General features: G+C 46.1%; 10 non-coding genes across 10 annotated transcripts; all 10 read left to right on the forward strand.

Annotated features, from left to right (window-relative positions):
- Positions 1–1,086: 1,086 nt before the first annotated feature.
- LOC130326701 (U2 spliceosomal RNA) lies at positions 1,087–1,277 on the forward strand. The gene has a single exon (XR_008871268.1). It is a non-coding gene; the product is annotated as a U2 spliceosomal RNA (small nuclear RNA).
- A 2,091-nt stretch (positions 1,278–3,368) lies between these two features.
- LOC130326711 (U2 spliceosomal RNA) lies at positions 3,369–3,559 on the forward strand. The gene has a single exon (XR_008871277.1). It is a non-coding gene; the product is annotated as a U2 spliceosomal RNA (small nuclear RNA).
- A 2,090-nt stretch (positions 3,560–5,649) lies between these two features.
- Positions 5,650–5,840, forward strand: LOC130326712 (U2 spliceosomal RNA). Its single transcript, XR_008871278.1, has one exon. It is a non-coding gene; the product is annotated as a U2 spliceosomal RNA (small nuclear RNA).
- A 2,091-nt stretch (positions 5,841–7,931) lies between these two features.
- Positions 7,932–8,122, forward strand: LOC130326713 (U2 spliceosomal RNA). The gene has a single exon (XR_008871279.1). It is a non-coding gene; the product is annotated as a U2 spliceosomal RNA (small nuclear RNA).
- Positions 8,123–10,216: 2,094 nt separating this feature from the next.
- LOC130326714 (U2 spliceosomal RNA) lies at positions 10,217–10,407 on the forward strand. Its single transcript, XR_008871280.1, has one exon. It is a non-coding gene; the product is annotated as a U2 spliceosomal RNA (small nuclear RNA).
- Positions 10,408–12,497: 2,090 nt separating this feature from the next.
- On the forward strand, positions 12,498–12,688 carry LOC130326702 (U2 spliceosomal RNA). The gene has a single exon (XR_008871269.1). It is a non-coding gene; the product is annotated as a U2 spliceosomal RNA (small nuclear RNA).
- Positions 12,689–14,773: 2,085 nt separating this feature from the next.
- On the forward strand, positions 14,774–14,964 carry LOC130326703 (U2 spliceosomal RNA). The gene has a single exon (XR_008871270.1). It is a non-coding gene; the product is annotated as a U2 spliceosomal RNA (small nuclear RNA).
- A 2,090-nt stretch (positions 14,965–17,054) lies between these two features.
- On the forward strand, positions 17,055–17,245 carry LOC130326704 (U2 spliceosomal RNA). The gene has a single exon (XR_008871271.1). It is a non-coding gene; the product is annotated as a U2 spliceosomal RNA (small nuclear RNA).
- A 2,087-nt stretch (positions 17,246–19,332) lies between these two features.
- LOC130326705 (U2 spliceosomal RNA) lies at positions 19,333–19,523 on the forward strand. Its single transcript, XR_008871272.1, has one exon. It is a non-coding gene; the product is annotated as a U2 spliceosomal RNA (small nuclear RNA).
- A 2,091-nt stretch (positions 19,524–21,614) lies between these two features.
- Positions 21,615–21,805, forward strand: LOC130326706 (U2 spliceosomal RNA). Its single transcript, XR_008871273.1, has one exon. It is a non-coding gene; the product is annotated as a U2 spliceosomal RNA (small nuclear RNA).
- The last annotated feature ends 417 nt before the right edge of the window (positions 21,806–22,222 follow it).

The following is a 22,222-nucleotide window of genomic DNA, read 5'->3' on the forward strand; positions in this document are numbered from 1 at the left end:
CTGCACTGATGGGGTATGCATTAGACGAAAAAAAAGAAGAAAAAGAAGAATAATACGCCCAGAAAAGAGGCGAAAAGGAGAAAAACGTAAAAAAACGTGAAAAAAAAGTAAGAGGAAGAGAAGGGAAAAAAAGGTGGAAATGGGTTTAAAAGTGATTTCGGCGGAGAAATATATATATATATATATATATATATATATATATATATATATATACGCGCACACACACACATATATATAAACGTATTCTCCGTTGAGATATTGCAGCCGCTGCTGTGTCCAGGCCCAGGAGCCTTAGCACTGTGCTGTGATGTCACTCAATACCACTGACATCACTAGGTGTAAACAACATCTCTCCTTTGCTGTGTATGTGACTATGGAGCTGTTTGGTGATGTCGTCTATTATGGCCTTCATAGAAGCAACAGGAGATTGTTGCATCCATCTAGAACCCTCAGAACTACAGTGCTATGATGTCACTCACTTCCACAGGCCTTGCAGAGTGTAAACAACAACAACCCAGCTTTGTTGTGTATGTAACCATAGGGATTTGTGATGTCACCTAGAACCTTCACAGCAGCGACAGCTTTATGAGGAGCATCAGCACTGCTCTGCCTGAGCAGAACCATCACCGCCATAGGTTGTCAAATAACCCGGATTTAACCCACACAGGTAAGTCCAATGGGGTGCAGGCATGTCCTCTATGCTTACAGCTTCCCGTGGGTGTTGGTTTGATACCGTTTGGGGACAGCCAAGGAGGCATCTGCAGGCAACAAAGGTAGGTGTGTGCTTGTGTGTGTGTTTCCTATGCAGATCCTAAGCCCAGTGTCACATGCAAGTAGGAGGAGTAAGAAGGGTTCCTGGCAAATCCGGGTTATGGATTGCATTTAAAAAGGCCCCGTGGGAGTGCAATGGGCCCCTGTCTTGCTGCTTAGCAATAATGGTATGGGTTTAGGTTCTGCTGTGTGTACTGGTGGTTGACTGCCCCCCAGCCCAGAGTGTGCATGGAAAATTGTCTGGCAGCCTCCCTGACAGCAAGCAGTGATAGTGCCCATGAAGGGGACCTTGTTGGGCCCGCCCCTTTCACGGTTATCGCTTCTCGGCCTTTTGGCTAAGATCAAGTGTAGTATCTGTTCTTATCAGTTTAATATCTGATACGTCCCCTATCTGGGGACCATATATTAAATGGATTTTTGAGAACGGGGGCCGATTTCGAAGCTTGCTTCCGTCGCCCTATGCATTGACCCGATATGGCAGTATCTTCGGGTACAGTGCACCACCCCCTTACAGGGTTAAAAAGAAAGATTCCTACTTTCATTGCTACCTGCTTGCTGGCTAGCCAGCTAGCCAGCCCTGTGGGCCTTGCTGCTGCTGCAGCCAAAAAACAAAAGGTGGTGCTGCTGCTGCTTCTGCTGCTTCTGCTTCTGCTTGTGTCTGGCCCCTGTTGGAGCGTCCAGGCACAGGACTTCTGCTGCTGCTGACTAAATGGCCTCCTTAATTGGATCATTTGAGTAGCCAGCACACCTGTGCAGGTAGGGCATGACATGATAGGCAGCTGCCTTGATAGCGGGTGGGTGCTGAATGTTCCTAATTGACAAAATAAGATTAATGCTTATGAAGAAATATAAAATCTCATCCCTTCCCCAATATCGCGCCACACCCCTACCCCTTAATTCCCTGGTTGAACGTGATGGACATATGTCTTTTTTCGACCGTACTAACTATGTAACTATGTAACATAACATGGGGGGGGGGGGTCTCCTGGCTGTTCACACAGGTGTGTCATTGCTGTACATTGACCATGCATTGCTTCTGTGGTATTGCAAAGGCAAAGACAAATGCTTCCAGCCATCCATTGCACTAATGGATTGGTCATCAGCTGGCTGTCTATGTCCCGCATCAATATAGACCAAAGTACAGAGGGTTAGGCTATGCTATTGTGCACCTACCTGATGCATCAGAAGGTGCGAGGCCCTTGCTAAATTCTGTGCACAGACTTTGAGATCTATACTTTAGACTGTATCTAAACCTGCTCCAACATGGACTGACATTCTGGCCTACTTTCAGCCGATGCGACTTGTCTGTCGCTGAACAGTCGCTTTTTATGTATTCAGCACCTATGTATAATGTTGTAAAAATGCTCTAGAAGCTAAAGTCGCAGAAATGTCACACATATTTGGCCTGCAACTTTCTGTGCGACAAATTCAGACAGGAAAAATCAGTATAAATCCTTAGAAAATTATCCCCCAGTGTCTCCATCTGCTGGCGGTATTGAATAAGCATTGCTGCACTGATGGGGTATGCATTAGACGAAAAAAAAGAAGAAAAAGAAGAATAATACGCCCAGAAAAGAGGCGAAAAGGAGAAAAACGTAAAAAAACGTGAAAAAAAAGTAAGAGGAAGAGAAGGGAAAAAAAGGTGGAAATGGGTTTAAAAGTGATTTCGGCGGAGAAATATATATATATATATATATATATATATATATATATATATATATATACGCGCACACACACACATATATATAAACGTATTCTCCGTTGAGATATTGCAGCCGCTGCTGTGTCCAGGCCCAGGAGCCTTAGCACTGTGCTGTGATGTCACTCAATACCACTGACATCACTAGGTGTAAACAACATCTCTCCTTTGCTGTGTATGTGACTATGGAGCTGTTTGGTGATGTCGTCTATTATGGCCTTCATAGAAGCAACAGGAGATTGTTGCATCCATCTAGAACCCTCAGAACTACAGTGCTATGATGTCACTCACTTCCACAGGCCTTGCAGAGTGTAAACAACAACAACCCAGCTTTGTTGTGTATGTAACCATAGGGATTTGTGATGTCACCTAGAACCTTCACAGCAGCGACAGCTTTATGAGGAGCATCAGCACTGCTCTGCCTGAGCAGAACCATCACCGCCATAGGTTGTCAAATAACCCGGATTTAACCCACACAGGTAAGTCCAATGGGGTGCAGGCATGTCCTCTATGCTTACAGCTTCCCGTGGGTGTTGGTTTGATACCGTTTGGGGACAGCCAAGGAGGCATCTGCAGGCAACAAAGGTAGGTGTGTGCTTGTGTGTGTGTTTCCTATGCAGATCCTAAGCCCAGTGTCACATGCAAGTAGGAGGAGTAAGAAGGGTTCCTGGCAAATCCGGGTTATGGATTGCATTTAAAAAGGCCCCGTGGGAGTGCAATGGGCCCCTGTCTTGCTGCTTAGCAATAATGGTATGGGTTTAGGTTCTGCTGTGTGTACTGGTGGTTGACTGCCCCCCAGCCCAGAGTGTGCATGGAAAATTGTCTGGCAGCCTCCCTGACAGCAAGCAGTGATAGTGCCCATGAAGGGGACCTTGTTGGGCCCGCCCCTTTCACGGTTATCGCTTCTCGGCCTTTTGGCTAAGATCAAGTGTAGTATCTGTTCTTATCAGTTTAATATCTGATACGTCCCCTATCTGGGGACCATATATTAAATGGATTTTTGAGAACGGGGGCCGATTTCGAAGCTTGCTTCCGTCGCCCTATGCATTGACCCGATATGGCAGTATCTTCGGGTACAGTGCACCACCCCCTTACAGGGTTAAAAAGAAAGATTCCTACTTTCATTGCTACCTGCTTGCTGGCTAGCCAGCTAGCCAGCCCTGTGGGCCTTGCTGCTGCTGCAGCCAAAAAACAAAAGGTGGTGCTGCTGCTGCTTCTGCTGCTTCTGCTTCTGCTTGTGTCTGGCCCCTGTTGGAGCGTCCAGGCACAGGACTTCTGCTGCTGCTGACTAAATGGCCTCCTTAATTGGATCATTTGAGTAGCCAGCACACCTGTGCAGGTAGGGCATGACATGATAGGCAGCTGCCTTGATAGCGGGTGGGTGCTGAATGTTCCTAATTGACAAAATAAGATTAATGCTTATGAAGAAATATAAAATCTCATCCCTTCCCCAATATCGCGCCACACCCCTACCCCTTAATTCCCTGGTTGAACGTGATGGACATATGTCTTTTTTCGACCGTACTAACTATGTAACTATGTAACATAACATGGGGGGGGGGGGGTCTCCTGGCTGTTCACACAGGTGTGTCATTGCTGTACATTGACCATGCATTGCTTCTGTGGTATTGCAAAGGCAAAGACAAATGCTTCCAGCCATCCATTGCACTAATGGATTGGTCATCAGCTGGCTGTCTATGTCCCGCATCAATATAGACCAAAGTACAGAGGGTTAGGCTATGCTATTGTGCACCTACCTGATGCATCAGAAGGTGCGAGGCCCTTGCTAAATTCTGTGCACAGACTTTGAGATCTATACTTTAGACTGTATCTAAACCTGCTCCAACATGGACTGACATTCTGGCCTACTTTCAGCCGATGCGACTTGTCTGTCGCTGAACAGTCGCTTTTTATGTATTCAGCACCTATGTATAATGTTGTAAAAATGCTCTAGAAGCTAAAGTCGCAGAAATGTCACACATATTTGGCCTGCAACTTTCTGTGCGACAAATTCAGACAGGAAAAATCAGTATAAATCCTTAGAAAATTATCCCCCAGTGTCTCCATCTGCTGGCGGTATTGAATAAGCATTGCTGCACTGATGGGGTATGCATTAGACGAAAAAAAAGAAGAAAAAGAAGAATAATACGCCCAGAAAAGAGGCGAAAAGGAGAAAAACGTAAAAAAACGTGAAAAAAAAGTAAGAGGAAGAGAAGGGAAAAAAAGGTGGAAATGGGTTTAAAAGTGATTTCGGCGGAGAAATATATATATATATATATATATATATATATATATATATATATATACGCGCACACACACACATATATATAAACGTATTCTCCGTTGAGATATTGCAGCCGCTGCTGTGTCCAGGCCCAGGAGCCTTAGCACTGTGCTGTGATGTCACTCAATACCACTGACATCACTAGGTGTAAACAACATCTCTCCTTTGCTGTGTATGTGACTATGGAGCTGTTTGGTGATGTCGTCTATTATGGCCTTCATAGAAGCAACAGGAGATTGTTGCATCCATCTAGAACCCTCAGAACTACAGTGCTATGATGTCACTCACTTCCACAGGCCTTGCAGAGTGTAAACAACAACAACCCAGCTTTGTTGTGTATGTAACCATAGGGATTTGTGATGTCACCTAGAACCTTCACAGCAGCGACAGCTTTATGAGGAGCATCAGCACTGCTCTGCCTGAGCAGAACCATCACCGCCATAGGTTGTCAAATAACCCGGATTTAACCCACACAGGTAAGTCCAATGGGGTGCAGGCATGTCCTCTATGCTTACAGCTTCCCGTGGGTGTTGGTTTGATACCGTTTGGGGACAGCCAAGGAGGCATCTGCAGGCAACAAAGGTAGGTGTGTGCTTGTGTGTGTGTTTCCTATGCAGATCCTAAGCCCAGTGTCACATGCAAGTAGGAGGAGTAAGAAGGGTTCCTGGCAAATCCGGGTTATGGATTGCATTTAAAAAGGCCCCGTGGGAGTGCAATGGGCCCCTGTCTTGCTGCTTAGCAATAATGGTATGGGTTTAGGTTCTGCTGTGTGTACTGGTGGTTGACTGCCCCCCAGCCCAGAGTGTGCATGGAAAATTGTCTGGCAGCCTCCCTGACAGCAAGCAGTGATAGTGCCCATGAAGGGGACCTTGTTGGGCCCGCCCCTTTCACGGTTATCGCTTCTCGGCCTTTTGGCTAAGATCAAGTGTAGTATCTGTTCTTATCAGTTTAATATCTGATACGTCCCCTATCTGGGGACCATATATTAAATGGATTTTTGAGAACGGGGGCCGATTTCGAAGCTTGCTTCCGTCGCCCTATGCATTGACCCGATATGGCAGTATCTTCGGGTACAGTGCACCACCCCCTTACAGGGTTAAAAAGAAAGATTCCTACTTTCATTGCTACCTGCTTGCTGGCTAGCCAGCTAGCCAGCCCTGTGGGCCTTGCTGCTGCTGCAGCCAAAAAACAAAAGGTGGTGCTGCTGCTGCTTCTGCTGCTTCTGCTTCTGCTTGTGTCTGGCCCCTGTTGGAGCGTCCAGGCACAGGACTTCTGCTGCTGCTGACTAAATGGCCTCCTTAATTGGATCATTTGAGTAGCCAGCACACCTGTGCAGGTAGGGCATGACATGATAGGCAGCTGCCTTGATAGCGGGTGGGTGCTGAATGTTCCTAATTGACAAAATAAGATTAATGCTTATGAAGAAATATAAAATCTCATCCCTTCCCCAATATCGCGCCACACCCCTACCCCTTAATTCCCTGGTTGAACGTGATGGACATATGTCTTTTTTCGACCGTACTAACTATGTAACTATGTAACATAACATGGGGGGGGGGGGTCTCCTGGCTGTTCACACAGGTGTGTCATTGCTGTACATTGACCATGCATTGCTTCTGTGGTATTGCAAAGGCAAAGACAAATGCTTCCAGCCATCCATTGCACTAATGGATTGGTCATCAGCTGGCTGTCTATGTCCCGCATCAATATAGACCAAAGTACAGAGGGTTAGGCTATGCTATTGTGCACCTACCTGATGCATCAGAAGGTGCGAGGCCCTTGCTAAATTCTGTGCACAGACTTTGAGATCTATACTTTAGACTGTATCTAAACCTGCTCCAACATGGACTGACATTCTGGCCTACTTTCAGCCGATGCGACTTGTCTGTCGCTGAACAGTCACTTTTTATGTATTCAGCACCTATGTATAATGTTGTAAAAATGCTCTAGAAGCTAAAGTCGCAGAAATGTCACACATATTTGGCCTGCAACTTTCTGTGCGACAAATTCAGACAGGAAAAATCAGTATAAATCCTTAGAAAATTATCCCCCAGTGTCTCCATCTGCTGGCGGTATTGAATAAGCATTGCTGCACTGATGGGGTATGCATTAGACGAAAAAAAAGAAGAAAAAGAAGAATAATACGCCCAGAAAAGAGGCGAAAAGGAGAAAAACGTAAAAAAACGTGAAAAAAAAGTAAGAGGAAGAGAAGGGAAAAAAAGGTGGAAATGGGTTTAAAAGTGATTTCGGCGGAGAAATATATATATATATATATATATATATATATATATATATATATATATACGCGCACACACACACATATATATAAACGTATTCTCCGTTGAGATATTGCAGCCGCTGCTGTGTCCAGGCCCAGGAGCCTTAGCACTGTGCTGTGATGTCACTCAATACCACTGACATCACTAGGTGTAAACAACATCTCTCCTTTGCTGTGTATGTGACTATGGAGCTGTTTGGTGATGTCGTCTATTATGGCCTTCATAGAAGCAACAGGAGATTGTTGCATCCATCTAGAACCCTCAGAACTACAGTGCTATGATGTCACTCACTTCCACAGGCCTTGCAGAGTGTAAACAACAACAACCCAGCTTTGTTGTGTATGTAACCATAGGGATTTGTGATGTCACCTAGAACCTTCACAGCAGCGACAGCTTTATGAGGAGCATCAGCACTGCTCTGCCTGAGCAGAACCATCACCGCCATAGGTTGTCAAATAACCCGGATTTAACCCACACAGGTAAGTCCAATGGGGTGCAGGCATGTCCTCTATGCTTACAGCTTCCCGTGGGTGTTGGTTTGATACCGTTTGGGGACAGCCAAGGAGGCATCTGCAGGCAACAAAGGTAGGTGTGTGCTTGTGTGTGTGTTTCCTATGCAGATCCTAAGCCCAGTGTCACATGCAAGTAGGAGGAGTAAGAAGGGTTCCTGGCAAATCCGGGTTATGGATTGCATTTAAAAAGGCCCCGTGGGAGTGCAATGGGCCCCTGTCTTGCTGCTTAGCAATAATGGTATGGGTTTAGGTTCTGCTGTGTGTACTGGTGGTTGACTGCCCCCCAGCCCAGAGTGTGCATGGAAAATTGTCTGGCAGCCTCCCTGACAGCAAGCAGTGATAGTGCCCATGAAGGGGACCTTGTTGGGCCCGCCCCTTTCACGGTTATCGCTTCTCGGCCTTTTGGCTAAGATCAAGTGTAGTATCTGTTCTTATCAGTTTAATATCTGATACGTCCCCTATCTGGGGACCATATATTAAATGGATTTTTGAGAACGGGGGCCGATTTCGAAGCTTGCTTCCGTCGCCCTATGCATTGACCCGATATGGCAGTATCTTCGGGTACAGTGCACCACCCCCTTACAGGGTTAAAAAGAAAGATTCCTACTTTCATTGCTACCTGCTTGCTGGCTAGCCAGCTAGCCAGCCCTGTGGGCCTTGCTGCTGCTGCAGCCAAAAAACAAAAGGTGGTGCTGCTGCTGCTTCTGCTGCTTCTGCTTCTGCTTGTGTCTGGCCCCTGTTGGAGCGTCCAGGCACAGGACTTCTGCTGCTGCTGACTAAATGGCCTCCTTAATTGGATCATTTGAGTAGCCAGCACACCTGTGCAGGTAGGGCATGACATGATAGGCAGCTGCCTTGATAGCGGGTGGGTGCTGAATGTTCCTAATTGACAAAATAAGATTAATGCTTATGAAGAAATATAAAATCTCATCCCTTCCCCAATATCGCGCCACACCCCTACCCCTTAATTCCCTGGTTGAACGTGATGGACATATGTCTTTTTTCGACCGTACTAACTATGTAACTATGTAACATAACATGGGGGGGGGGGGGTCTCCTGGCTGTTCACACAGGTGTGTCATTGCTGTACATTGACCATGCATTGCTTCTGTGGTATTGCAAAGGCAAAGACAAATGCTTCCAGCCATCCATTGCACTAATGGATTGGTCATCAGCTGGCTGTCTATGTCCCGCATCAATATAGACCAAAGTACAGAGGGTTAGGCTATGCTATTGTGCACCTACCTGATGCATCAGAAGGTGCGAGGCCCTTGCTAAATTCTGTGCACAGACTTTGAGATCTATACTTTAGACTGTATCTAAACCTGCTCCAACATGGACTGACATTCTGGCCTACTTTCAGCCGATGCGACTTGTCTGTCGCTGAACAGTCGCTTTTTATGTATTCAGCACCTATGTATAATGTTGTAAAAATGCTCTAGAAGCTAAAGTCGCAGAAATGTCACACATATTTGGCCTGCAACTTTCTGTGCGACAAATTCAGACAGGAAAAATCAGTATAAATCCTTAGAAAATTATCCCCCAGTGTCTCCATCTGCTGGCGGTATTGAATAAGCATTGCTGCACTGATGGGGTATGCATTAGACGAAAAAAAAGAAGAAAAAGAAGAATAATACGCCCAGAAAAGAGGCGAAAAGGAGAAAAACGTAAAAAAACGTGAAAAAAAAGTAAGAGGAAGAGAAGGGAAAAAAAGGTGGAAATGGGTTTAAAAGTGATTTCGGCGGAGAAATATATATATATATATATATATATATATATATATATATATATATATATACGCGCACACACACACATATATATAAACGTATTCTCCGTTGAGATATTGCAGCCGCTGCTGTGTCCAGGCCCAGGAGCCTTAGCACTGTGCTGTGATGTCACTCAATACCACTGACATCACTAGGTGTAAACAACATCTCTCCTTTGCTGTGTATGTGACTATGGAGCTGTTTGGTGATGTCGTCTATTATGGCCTTCATAGAAGCAACAGGAGATTGTTGCATCCATCTAGAACCCTCAGAACTACAGTGCTATGATGTCACTCACTTCCACAGGCCTTGCAGAGTGTAAACAACAACAACCCAGCTTTGTTGTGTATGTAACCATAGGGATTTGTGATGTCACCTAGAACCTTCACAGCAGCGACAGCTTTATGAGGAGCATCAGCACTGCTCTGCCTGAGCAGAACCATCACCGCCATAGGTTGTCAAATAACCCGGATTTAACCCACACAGGTAAGTCCAATGGGGTGCAGGCATGTCCTCTATGCTTACAGCTTCCCGTGGGTGTTGGTTTGATACCGTTTGGGGACAGCCAAGGAGGCATCTGCAGGCAACAAAGGTAGGTGTGTGCTTGTGTGTGTGTTTCCTATGCAGATCCTAAGCCCAGTGTCACATGCAAGTAGGAGGAGTAAGAAGGGTTCCTGGCAAATCCGGGTTATGGATTGCATTTAAAAAGGCCCCGTGGGAGTGCAATGGGCCCCTGTCTTGCTGCTTAGCAATAATGGTATGGGTTTAGGTTCTGCTGTGTGTACTGGTGGTTGACTGCCCCCCAGCCCAGAGTGTGCATGGAAAATTGTCTGGCAGCCTCCCTGACAGCAAGCAGTGATAGTGCCCATGAAGGGGACCTTGTTGGGCCCGCCCCTTTCACGGTTATCGCTTCTCGGCCTTTTGGCTAAGATCAAGTGTAGTATCTGTTCTTATCAGTTTAATATCTGATACGTCCCCTATCTGGGGACCATATATTAAATGGATTTTTGAGAACGGGGGCCGATTTCGAAGCTTGCTTCCGTCGCCCTATGCATTGACCCGATATGGCAGTATCTTCGGGTACAGTGCACCACCCCCTTACAGGGTTAAAAAGAAAGATTCCTACTTTCATTGCTACCTGCTTGCTGGCTAGCCAGCTAGCCAGCCCTGTGGGCCTTGCTGCTGCTGCAGCCAAAAAACAAAAGGTGGTGCTGCTGCTGCTTCTGCTGCTTCTGCTTCTGCTTGTGTCTGGCCCCTGTTGGAGCGACCAGGCACAGGACTTCTGCTGCTGCTGACTAAATGGCCTCCTTAATTGGATCATTTGAGTAGCCAGCACACCTGTGCAGGTAGGGCATGACATGATAGGCAGCTGCCTTGATAGCGGGTGGGTGCTGAATGTTCCTAATTGACAAAATAAGATTAATGCTTATGAAGAAATATAAAATCTCATCCCTTCCCCAATATCGCGCCACACCCCTACCCCTTAATTCCCTGGTTGAACGTGATGGACATATGTCTTTTTTCGACCGTACTAACTATGTAACTATGTAACATAACATGGGGGGGGGGGGGTCTCCTGGCTGTTCACACAGGTGTGTCATTGCTGTACATTGACCATGCATTGCTTCTGTGGTATTGCAAAGGCAAAGACAAATGCTTCCAGCCATCCATTGCACTAATGGATTGGTCATCAGCTGGCTGTCTATGTCCCGCATCAATATAGACCAAAGTACAGAGGGTTAGGCTATGCTATTGTGCACCTACCTGATGCATCAGAAGGTGCGAGGCCCTTGCTAAATTCTGTGCACAGACTTTGAGATCTATACTTTAGACTGTATCTAAACCTGCTCCAACATGGACTGACATTCTGGCCTACTTTCAGCCGATGCGACTTGTCTGTCGCTGAACAGTCGCTTTTTATGTATTCAGCACCTATGTATAATGTTGTAAAAATGCTCTAGAAGCTAAAGTCGCAGAAATGTCACACATATTTGGCCTGCAACTTTCTGTGCGACAAATTCAGACAGGAAAAATCAGTATAAATCCTTAGAAAATTATCCCCCAGTGTCTCCATCTGCTGGCGGTATTGAATAAGCATTGCTGCACTGATGGGGTATGCATTAGACGAAAAAAAAGAAGAAAAAGAAGAATAATACGCCCAGAAAAGAGGCGAAAAGGAGAAAAACGTAAAAAAACGTGAAAAAAAAGTAAGAGGAAGAGAAGGGAAAAAAAGGTGGAAATGGGTTTAAAAGTGATTTCGGCGGAGAAATATATATATATATATATATATATATATATATATATATATATATACGCGCACACACACACATATATATAAACGTATTCTCCGTTGAGATATTGCAGCCGCTGCTGTGTCCAGGCCCAGGAGCCTTAGCACTGTGCTGTGATGTCACTCAATACCACTGACATCACTAGGTGTAAACAACATCTCTCCTTTGCTGTGTATGTGACTATGGAGCTGTTTGGTGATGTCGTCTATTATGGCCTTCATAGAAGCAACAGGAGATTGTTGCATCCATCTAGAACCCTCAGAACTACAGTGCTATGATGTCACTCACTTCCACAGGCCTTGCAGAGTGTAAACAACAACAACCCAGCTTTGTTGTGTATGTAACCATAGGGATTTGTGATGTCACCTAGAACCTTCACAGCAGCGACAGCTTTATGAGGAGCATCAGCACTGCTCTGCCTGAGCAGAACCATCACCGCCATAGGTTGTCAAATAACCCGGATTTAACCCACACAGGTAAGTCCAATGGGGTGCAGGCATGTCCTCTATGCTTACAGCTTCCCGTGGGTGTTGGTTTGATACCGTTTGGGGACAGCCAAGGAGGCATCTGCAGGCAACAAAGGTAGGTGTGTGCTTGTGTGTGTGTTTCCTATGCAGATCCTAAGCCCAGTGTCACATGCAAGTAGGAGGAGTAAGAAGGGTTCCTGGCAAATCCGGGTTATGGATTGCATTTAAAAAGGCCCCGTGGGAGTGCAATGGGCCCCTGTCTTGCTGCTTAGCAATAATGGTATGGGTTTAGGTTCTGCTGTGTGTACTGGTGGTTGACTGCCCCCCAGCCCAGAGTGTGCATGGAAAATTGTCTGGCAGCCTCCCTGACAGCAAGCAGTGATAGTGCCCATGAAGGGGACCTTGTTGGGCCCGCCCCTTTCACGGTTATCGCTTCTCGGCCTTTTGGCTAAGATCAAGTGTAGTATCTGTTCTTATCAGTTTAATATCTGATACGTCCCCTATCTGGGGACCATATATTAAATGGATTTTTGAGAACGGGGGCCGATTTCGAAGCTTGCTTCCGTCGCCCTATGCATTGACCCGATATGGCAGTATCTTCGGGTACAGTGCACCACCCCCTTACAGGGTTAAAAAGAAAGATTCCTACTTTCATTGCTACCTGCTTGCTGGCTAGCCAGCTAGCCAGCCCTGTGGGCCTTGCTGCTGCTGCAGCCAAAAAACAAAAGGTGGTGCTGCTGCTGCTTCTGCTGCTTCTGCTTCTGCTTGTGTCTGGCCCCTGTTGGAGCGTCCAGGCACAGGACTTCTGCTGCTGCTGACTAAATGGCCTCCTTAATTGGATCATTTGAGTAGCCAGCACACCTGTGCAGGTAGGGCATGACATGATAGGCAGCTGCCTTGATAGCGGGTGGGTGCTGAATGTTCCTAATTGACAAAATAAGATTAATGCTTATGAAGAAATATAAAATCTCATCCCTTCCCCAATATCGCGCCACACCCCTACCCCTTAATTCCCTGGTTGAACGTGATGGACATATGTCTTTTTTCGACCGTACTAACTATGTAACTATGTAACATAACATGGGGGGGGGGGGGTCTCCTGGCTGTTCACACAGGTGTGTCATTGCTGTACATTGACCATGCATTGCTTCTGTGGTATTGCAAAGGCAAAGACAAATGCTTCCAGCCATCCATTGCACTAATGGATTGGTCATCAGCTGGCTGTCTATGTCCCGCATCAATATAGACCAAAGTACAGAGGGTTAGGCTATGCTATTGTGCACCTACCTGATGCATCAGAAGGTGCGAGGCCCTTGCTAAATTCTGTGCACAGACTTTGAGATCTATACTTTAGACTGTATCTAAACCTGCTCCAACATGGACTGACATTCTGGCCTACTTTCAGCCGATGCGACTTGTCTGTCGCTGAACAGTCGCTTTTTATGTATTCAGCACCTATGTATAATGTTGTAAAAATGCTCTAGAAGCTAAAGTCGCAGAAATGTCACACATATTTGGCCTGCAACTTTCTGTGCGACAAATTCAGACAGGAAAAATCAGTATAAATCCTTAGAAAATTATCCCCCAGTGTCTCCATCTGCTGGCGGTATTGAATAAGCATTGCTGCACTGATGGGGTATGCATTAGACGAAAAAAAAGAAGAAAAAGAAGAATAATACGCCCAGAAAAGAGGCGAAAAGGAGAAAAACGTAAAAAAACGTGAAAAAAAAGTAAGGGGAAGAGAAGGGAAAAAAAGGTGGAAATGGGTTTAAAAGTGATTTCGGCGGAGAATATATATATATATATATATATATATATATATATATATATACGCGCACACACACACATATATATAAACGTATTCTCCGTTGAGATATTGCAGCCGCTGCTGTGTCCAGGCCCAGGAGCCTTAGCACTGTGCTGTGATGTCACTCAATACCACTGACATCACTAGGTGTAAACAACATCTCTCCTTTGCTGTGTATGTGACTATGGAGCTGTTTGGTGATGTCGTCTATTATGGCCTTCATAGAAGCAACAGGAGATTGTTGCATCCATCTAGAACCCTCAGAACTACAGTGCTATGATGTCACTCACTTCCACAGGCCTTGCAGAGTGTAAACAACAACAACCCAGCTTTGTTGTGTATGTAACCATAGGGATTTGTGATGTCACCTAGAACCTTCACAGCAGCGACAGCTTTATGAGGAGCATCAGCACTGCTCTGCCTGAGCAGAACCATCACCGCCATAGGTTGTCAAATAACCCGGATTTAACCCACACAGGTAAGTCCAATGGGGTGCAGGCATGTCCTCTATGCTTACAGCTTCCCGTGGGTGTTGGTTTGATACCGTTTGGGGACAGCCAAGGAGGCATCTGCAGGCAACAAAGGTAGGTGTGTGCTTGTGTGTGTGTTTCCTATGCAGATCCTAAGCCCAGTGTCACATGCAAGTAGGAGGAGTAAGAAGGGTTCCTGGCAAATCCGGGTTATGGATTGCATTTAAAAAGGCCCCGTGGGAGTGCAATGGGCCCCTGTCTTGCTGCTTAGCAATAATGGTATGGGTTTAGGTTCTGCTGTGTGTACTGGTGGTTGACTGCCCCCCAGCCCAGAGTGTGCATGGAAAATTGTCTGGCAGCCTCCCTGACAGCAAGCAGTGATAGTGCCCATGAAGGGGACCTTGTTGGGCCCGCCCCTTTCACGGTTATCGCTTCTCGGCCTTTTGGCTAAGATCAAGTGTAGTATCTGTTCTTATCAGTTTAATATCTGATACGTCCCCTATCTGGGGACCATATATTAAATGGATTTTTGAGAACGGGGGCCGATTTCGAAGCTTGCTTCCGTCGCCCTATGCATTGACCCGATATGGCAGTATCTTCGGGTACAGTGCACCACCCCCTTACAGGGTTAAAAAGAAAGATTCCTACTTTCATTGCTACCTGCTTGCTGGCTAGCCAGCTAGCCAGCCCTGTGGGCCTTGCTGCTGCTGCAGCCAAAAAACAAAAGGTGGTGCTGCTGCTGCTTCTGCTGCTTCTGCTTCTGCTTGTGTCTGGCCCCTGTTGGAGCGTCCAGGCACAGGACTTCTGCTGCTGCTGACTAAATGGCCTCCTTAATTGGATCATTTGAGTAGCCAGCACACCTGTGCAGGTAGGGCATGACATGATAGGCAGCTGCCTTGATAGCGGGTGGGTGCTGAATGTTCCTAATTGACAAAATAAGATTAATGCTTATGAAGAAATATAAAATCTCATCCCTTCCCCAATATCGCGCCACACCCCTACCCCTTAATTCCCTGGTTGAACGTGATGGACATATGTCTTTTTTCGACCGTACTAACTATGTAACTATGTAACATAACATGGGGGGGGGGGGGTCTCCTGGCTGTTCACACAGGTGTGTCATTGCTGTACATTGACCATGCATTGCTTCTGTGGTATTGCAAAGGCAAAGACAAATGCTTCCAGCCATCCATTGCACTAATGGATTGGTCATCAGCTGGCTGTCTATGTCCCGCATCAATATAGACCAAAGTACAGAGGGTTAGGCTATGCTATTGTGCACCTACCTGATGCATCAGAAGGTGCGAGGCCCTTGCTAAATTCTGTGCACAGACTTTGAGATCTATACTTTAGACTGTATCTAAACCTGCTCCAACATGGACTGACATTCTGGCCTACTTTCAGCCGATGCGACTTGTCTGTCGCTGAACAGTCGCTTTTTATGTATTCAGCACCTATGTATAATGTTGTAAAAATGCTCTAGAAGCTAAAGTCGCAGAAATGTCACACATATTTGGCCTGCAACTTTCTGTGCGACAAATTCAGACAGGAAAAATCAGTATAAATCCTTAGAAAATTATCCCCCAGTGTCTCCATCTGCTGGCGGTATTGAATAAGCATTGCTGCACTGATGGGGTATGCATTAGACGAAAAAAAAGAAGAAAAAGAAGAATAATACGCCCAGAAAAGAGGCGAAAAGGAGAAAAACGTAAAAAAACGTGAAAAAAAAGTAAGAGGAAGAGAAGGGAAAAAAAGGTGGAAATGGGTTTAAAAGTGATTTCGGCGGAGAAATATATATATATATATATATATATATATATATATATATATATATACGCGCACACACACACATATATATAAACGTATTCTCCGTTGAGATATTGCAGCCGCTGCTGTGTCCAGGCCCAGGAGCCTTAGCACTGTGCTGTGATGTCACTCAATACCACTGACATCACTAGGTGTAAACAACATCTCTCCTTTGCTGTGTATGTGACTATGGAGCTGTTTGGTGATGTCGTCTATTATGGCCTTCATAGAAGCAACAGGAGATTGTTGCATCCATCTAGAACCCTCAGAACTACAGTGCTATGATGTCACTCACTTCCACAGGCCTTGCAGAGTGTAAACAACAACAACCCAGCTTTGTTGTGTATGTAACCATAGGGATTTGTGATGTCACCTAGAACCTTCACAGCAGCGACAGCTTTATGAGGAGCATCAGCACTGCTCTGCCTGAGCAGAACCATCACCGCCATAGGTTGTCAAATAACCCGGATTTAACCCACACAGGTAAGTCCAATGGGGTGCAGGCATGTCCTCTATGCTTACAGCTTCCCGTGGGTGTTGGTTTGATACCGTTTGGGGACAGCCAAGGAGGCATCTGCAGGCAACAAAGGTAGGTGTGTGCTTGTGTGTGTGTTTCCTATGCAGATCCTAAGCCCAGTGTCACATGCAAGTAGGAGGAGTAAGAAGGGTTCCTGGCAAATCCGGGTTATGGATTGCATTTAAAAAGGCCCCGTGGGAGTGCAATGGGCCCCTGTCTTGCTGCTTAGCAATAATGGTATGGGTTTAGGTTCTGCTGTGTGTACTGGTGGTTGACTGCCCCCCAGCCCAGAGTGTGCATGGAAAATTGTCTGGCAGCCTCCCTGACAGCAAGCAGTGATAGTGCCCATGAAGGGGACCTTGTTGGGCCCGCCCCTTTCACGGTTATCGCTTCTCGGCCTTTTGGCTAAGATCAAGTGTAGTATCTGTTCTTATCAGTTTAATATCTGATACGTCCCCTATCTGGGGACCATATATTAAATGGATTTTTGAGAACGGGGGCCGATTTCGAAGCTTGCTTCCGTCGCCCTATGCATTGACCCGATATGGCAGTATCTTCGGGTACAGTGCACCACCCCCTTACAGGGTTAAAAAGAAAGATTCCTACTTTCATTGCTACCTGCTTGCTGGCTAGCCAGCTAGCCAGCCCTGTGGGCCTTGCTGCTGCTGCAGCCAAAAAACAAAAGGTGGTGCTGCTGCTGCTTCTGCTGCTTCTGCTTCTGCTTGTGTCTGGCCCCTGTTGGAGCGTCCAGGCACAGGACTTCTGCTGCTGCTGACTAAATGGCCTCCTTAATTGGATCATTTGAGTAGCCAGCACACCTGTGCAGGTAGGGCATGACATGATAGGCAGCTGCCTTGATAGCGGGTGGGTGCTGAATGTTCCTAATTGACAAAATAAGATTAATGCTTATGAAGAAATATAAAATCTCATCCCTTCCCCAATATCGCGCCACACCCCTACCCCTTAATTCCCTGGTTGAACGTGATGGACATATGTCTTTTTTCGACCGTACTAACTATGTAACTATGTAACATAACATGGGGGGGGGGGGTCTCCTGGCTGTTCACACAGGTGTGTCATTGCTGTACATTGACCATGCATTGCTTCTGTGGTATTGCAAAGGCAAAGACAAATGCTTCCAGCCATCCATTGCACTAATGGATTGGTCATCAGCTGGCTGTCTATGTCCCGCATCAATATAGACCAAAGTACAGAGGGTTAGGCTATGCTATTGTGCACCTACCTGATGCATCAGAAGGTGCGAGGCCCTTGCTAAATTCTGTGCACAGACTTTGAGATCTATACTTTAGACTGTATCTAAACCTGCTCCAACATGGACTGACATTCTGGCCTACTTTCAGCCGATGCGACTTGTCTGTCGCTGAACAGTCGCTTTTTATGTATTCAGCACCTATGTATAATGTTGTAAAAATGCTCTAGAAGCTAAAGTCGCAGAAATGTCACACATATTTGGCCTGCAACTTTCTGTGCGACAAATTCAGACAGGAAAAATCAGTATAAATCCTTAGAAAATTATCCCCCAGTGTCTCCATCTGCTGGCGGTATTGAATAAGCATTGCTGCACTGATGGGGTATGCATTAGACGAAAAAAAAGAAGAAAAAGAAGAATAATACGCCCAGAAAAGAGGCGAAAAGGAGAAAAACGTAAAAAAACGTGAAAAAAAAGTAAGAGGAAGAGAAGGGAAAAAAAGGTGGAAATGGGTTTAAAAGTGATTTCGGCGGAGAAATATATATATATATATATATATATATATATATATATATATATACGCGCACACACACACATATATATAAACGTATTCTCCGTTGAGATATTGCAGCCGCTGCTGTGTCCAGGCCCAGGAGCCTTAGCACTGTGCTGTGATGTCACTCAATACCACTGACATCACTAGGTGTAAACAACATCTCTCCTTTGCTGTGTATGTGACTATGGAGCTGTTTGGTGATGTCGTCTATTATGGCCTTCATAGAAGCAACAGGAGATTGTTGCATCCATCTAGAACCCTCAGAACTACAGTGCTATGATGTCACTCACTTCCACAGGCCTTGCAGAGTGTAAACAACAACAACCCAGCTTTGTTGTGTATGTAACCATAGGGATTTGTGATGTCACCTAGAACCTTCACAGCAGCGACAGCTTTATGAGGAGCATCAGCACTGCTCTGCCTGAGCAGAACCATCACCGCCATAGGTTGTCAAATAACCCGGATTTAACCCACACAGGTAAGTCCAATGGGGTGCAGGCATGTCCTCTATGCTTACAGCTTCCCGTGGGTGTTGGTTTGATACCGTTTGGGGACAGCCAAGGAGGCATCTGCAGGCAACAAAGGTAGGTGTGTGCTTGTGTGTGTGTTTCCTATGCAGATCCTAAGCCCAGTGTCACATGCAAGTAGGAGGAGTAAGAAGGGTTCCTGGCAAATCCGGGTTATGGATTGCATTTAAAAAGGCCCCGTGGGAGTGCAATGGGCCCCTGTCTTGCTGCTTAGCAATAATGGTATGGGTTTAGGTTCTGCTGTGTGTACTGGTGGTTGACTGCCCCCCAGCCCAGAGTGTGCATGGAAAATTGTCTGGCAGCCTCCCTGACAGCAAGCAGTGATAGTGCCCATGAAGGGGACCTTGTTGGGCCCGCCCCTTTCACGGTTATCGCTTCTCGGCCTTTTGGCTAAGATCAAGTGTAGTATCTGTTCTTATCAGTTTAATATCTGATACGTCCCCTATCTGGGGACCATATATTAAATGGATTTTTGAGAACGGGGGCCGATTTCGAAGCTTGCTTCCGTCGCCCTATGCATTGACCCGATATGGCAGTATCTTCGGGTACAGTGCACCACCCCCTTACAGGGTTAAAAAGAAAGATTCCTACTTTCATTGCTACCTGCTTGCTGGCTAGCCAGCTAGCCAGCCCTGTGGGCCTTGCTGCTGCTGCAGCCAAAAAACAAAAGGTGGTGCTGCTGCTGCTTCTGCTGCTTCTGCTTCTGCTTGTGTCTGGCCCCTGTTGGAGCGTCCAGGCACAGGACTTCTGCTGCTGCTGACTAAATGGCCTCCTTAATTGGATCATTTGAGTAGCCAGCACACCTGTGCAGGTAGGGCATGACATGATAGGCAGCTGCCTTGATAGCGGGTGGGTGCTGAATGTTCCTAATTGACAAAATAAGATTAATGCTTATGAAGAAATATAAAATCTCATCCCTTCCCCAATATCGCGCCACACCCCTACCCCTTAATTCCCTGGTTGAACGTGATGGACATATGTCTTTTTTCGACCGTACTAACTATGTAACTATGTAACATAACATGGGGGGGGGGGGTCTCCTGGCTGTTCACACAGGTGTGTCATTGCTGTACATTGACCATGCATTGCTTCTGTGGTATTGCAAAGGCAAAGACAAATGCTTCCAGCCATCCATTGCACTAATGGATTGGTCATCAGCTGGCTGTCTATGTCCCGCATCAATATAGACCAAAGTACAGAGGGTTAGGCTATGCTATTGTGCACCTACCTGATGCATCAGAAGGTGCGAGGCCCTTGCTAAATTCTGTGCACAGACTTTGAGATCTATACTTTAGACTGTATCTAAACCTGCTCCAACATGGACTGACATTCTGGCCTACTTTCAGCCGATGCGACTTGTCTGTCGCTGAACAGTCGCTTTTTATGTATTCAGCACCTATGTATAATGTTGTAAAAATGCTCTAGAAGCTAAAGTCGCAGAAATGTCACACATATTTGGCCTGCAACTTTCTGTGCGACAAATTCAGACAGGAAAAATCAGTATAAATCCTTAGAAAATTATCCCCCAGTGTCTCCATCTGCTGGCGGTATTGAATAAGCATTGCTGCACTGATGGGGTATGCATTAGACGAAAAAAAAGAAGAAAAAGAAGAATAATACGCCCAGAAAAGAGGCGAAAAGGAGAAAAACGTAAAAAAACGTGAAAAAAAAGTAAGAGGAAGAGAAGGGAAAAAAAGGTGGAAATGGGTTTAAAAGTGATTTCGGCGGAGAAATATATATATATATATATATATATATATATATATATATATATATATACGCGCACACACACACATATATATAAACGTATTCTCCGTTGAGATATTGCAGCCGCTGCTGTGTCCAGGCCCAGGAGCCTTAGCACTGTGCTGTGATGTCACTCAATACCACTGACATCACTAGGTGTAAACAACATCTCTCCTTTGCTGTGTATGTGACTATGGAGCTGTTTGGTGATGTCGTCTATTATGGCCTTCATAGAAGCAACAGGAGATTGTTGCATCCATCTAGAACCCTCAGAACTACAGTGCTATGATGTCACTCACTTCCACAGGCCTTGCAGAGTGTAAACAACAACAACCCAGCTTTGTTGTGTATGTAACCATAGGGATTTGTGATGTCACCTAGAACCTTCACAGCAGCGACAGCTTTATGAGGAGCATCAGCACTGCTCTGCCTGAGCAGAACCATCACCGCCATAGGTTGTCAAATAACCCGGATTTAACCCACACAGGTAAGTCCAATGGGGTGCAGGCATGTCCTCTATGCTTACAGCTTCCCGTGGGTGTTGGTTTGATACCGTTTGGGGACAGCCAAGGAGGCATCTGCAGGCAACAAAGGTAGGTGTGTGCTTGTGTGTGTGTTTCCTATGCAGATCCTAAGCCCAGTGTCACATGCAAGTAGGAGGAGTAAGAAGGGTTCCTGGCAAATCCGGGTTATGGATTGCATTTAAAAAGGCCCCGTGGGAGTGCAATGGGCCCCTGTCTTGCTGCTTAGCAATAATGGTATGGGTTTAGGTTCTGCTGTGTGTACTGGTGGTTGACTGCCCCCCAGCCCAGAGTGTGCATGGAAAATTGTCTGGCAGCCTCCCTGACAGCAAGCAGTGATAGTGCCCATGAAGGGGACCTTGTTGGGCCCGCCCCTTTCACGGTTATCGCTTCTCGGCCTTTTGGCTAAGATCAAGTGTAGTATCTGTTCTTATCAGTTTAATATCTGATACGTCCCCTATCTGGGGACCATATATTAAATGGATTTTTGAGAACGGGGGCCGATTTCGAAGCTTGCTTCCGTCGCCCTATGCATTGACCCGATATGGCAGTATCTTCGGGTACAGTGCACCACCCCCTTACAGGGTTAAAAAGAAAGATTCCTACTTTCATTGCTACCTGCTTGCTGGCTAGCCAGCTAGCCAGCCCTGTGGGCCTTGCTGCTGCTGCAGCCAAAAAACAAAAGGTGGTGCTGCTGCTGCTTCTGCTGCTTCTGCTTCTGCTTGTGTCTGGCCCCTGTTGGAGCGTCCAGGCACAGGACTTCTGCTGCTGCTGACTAAATGGCCTCCTTAATTGGATCATTTGAGTAGCCAGCACACCTGTGCAGGTAGGGCATGACATGATAGGCAGCTGCCTTGATAGCGGGTGGGTGCTGAATGTTCCTAATTGACAAAATAAGATTAATGCTTATGAAGAAATATAAAATCTCATCCCTTCCCCAATATCGCGCCACACCCCTACCCCTTAATTCCCTGGTTGAACGTGATGGACATA

This window comes from Hyla sarda, unplaced genomic scaffold (genome assembly GCF_029499605.1).
Source record: "Hyla sarda isolate aHylSar1 unplaced genomic scaffold, aHylSar1.hap1 scaffold_2864, whole genome shotgun sequence".
Taxonomy (NCBI): Eukaryota; Metazoa; Chordata; class Amphibia; order Anura; family Hylidae; genus Hyla; species Hyla sarda.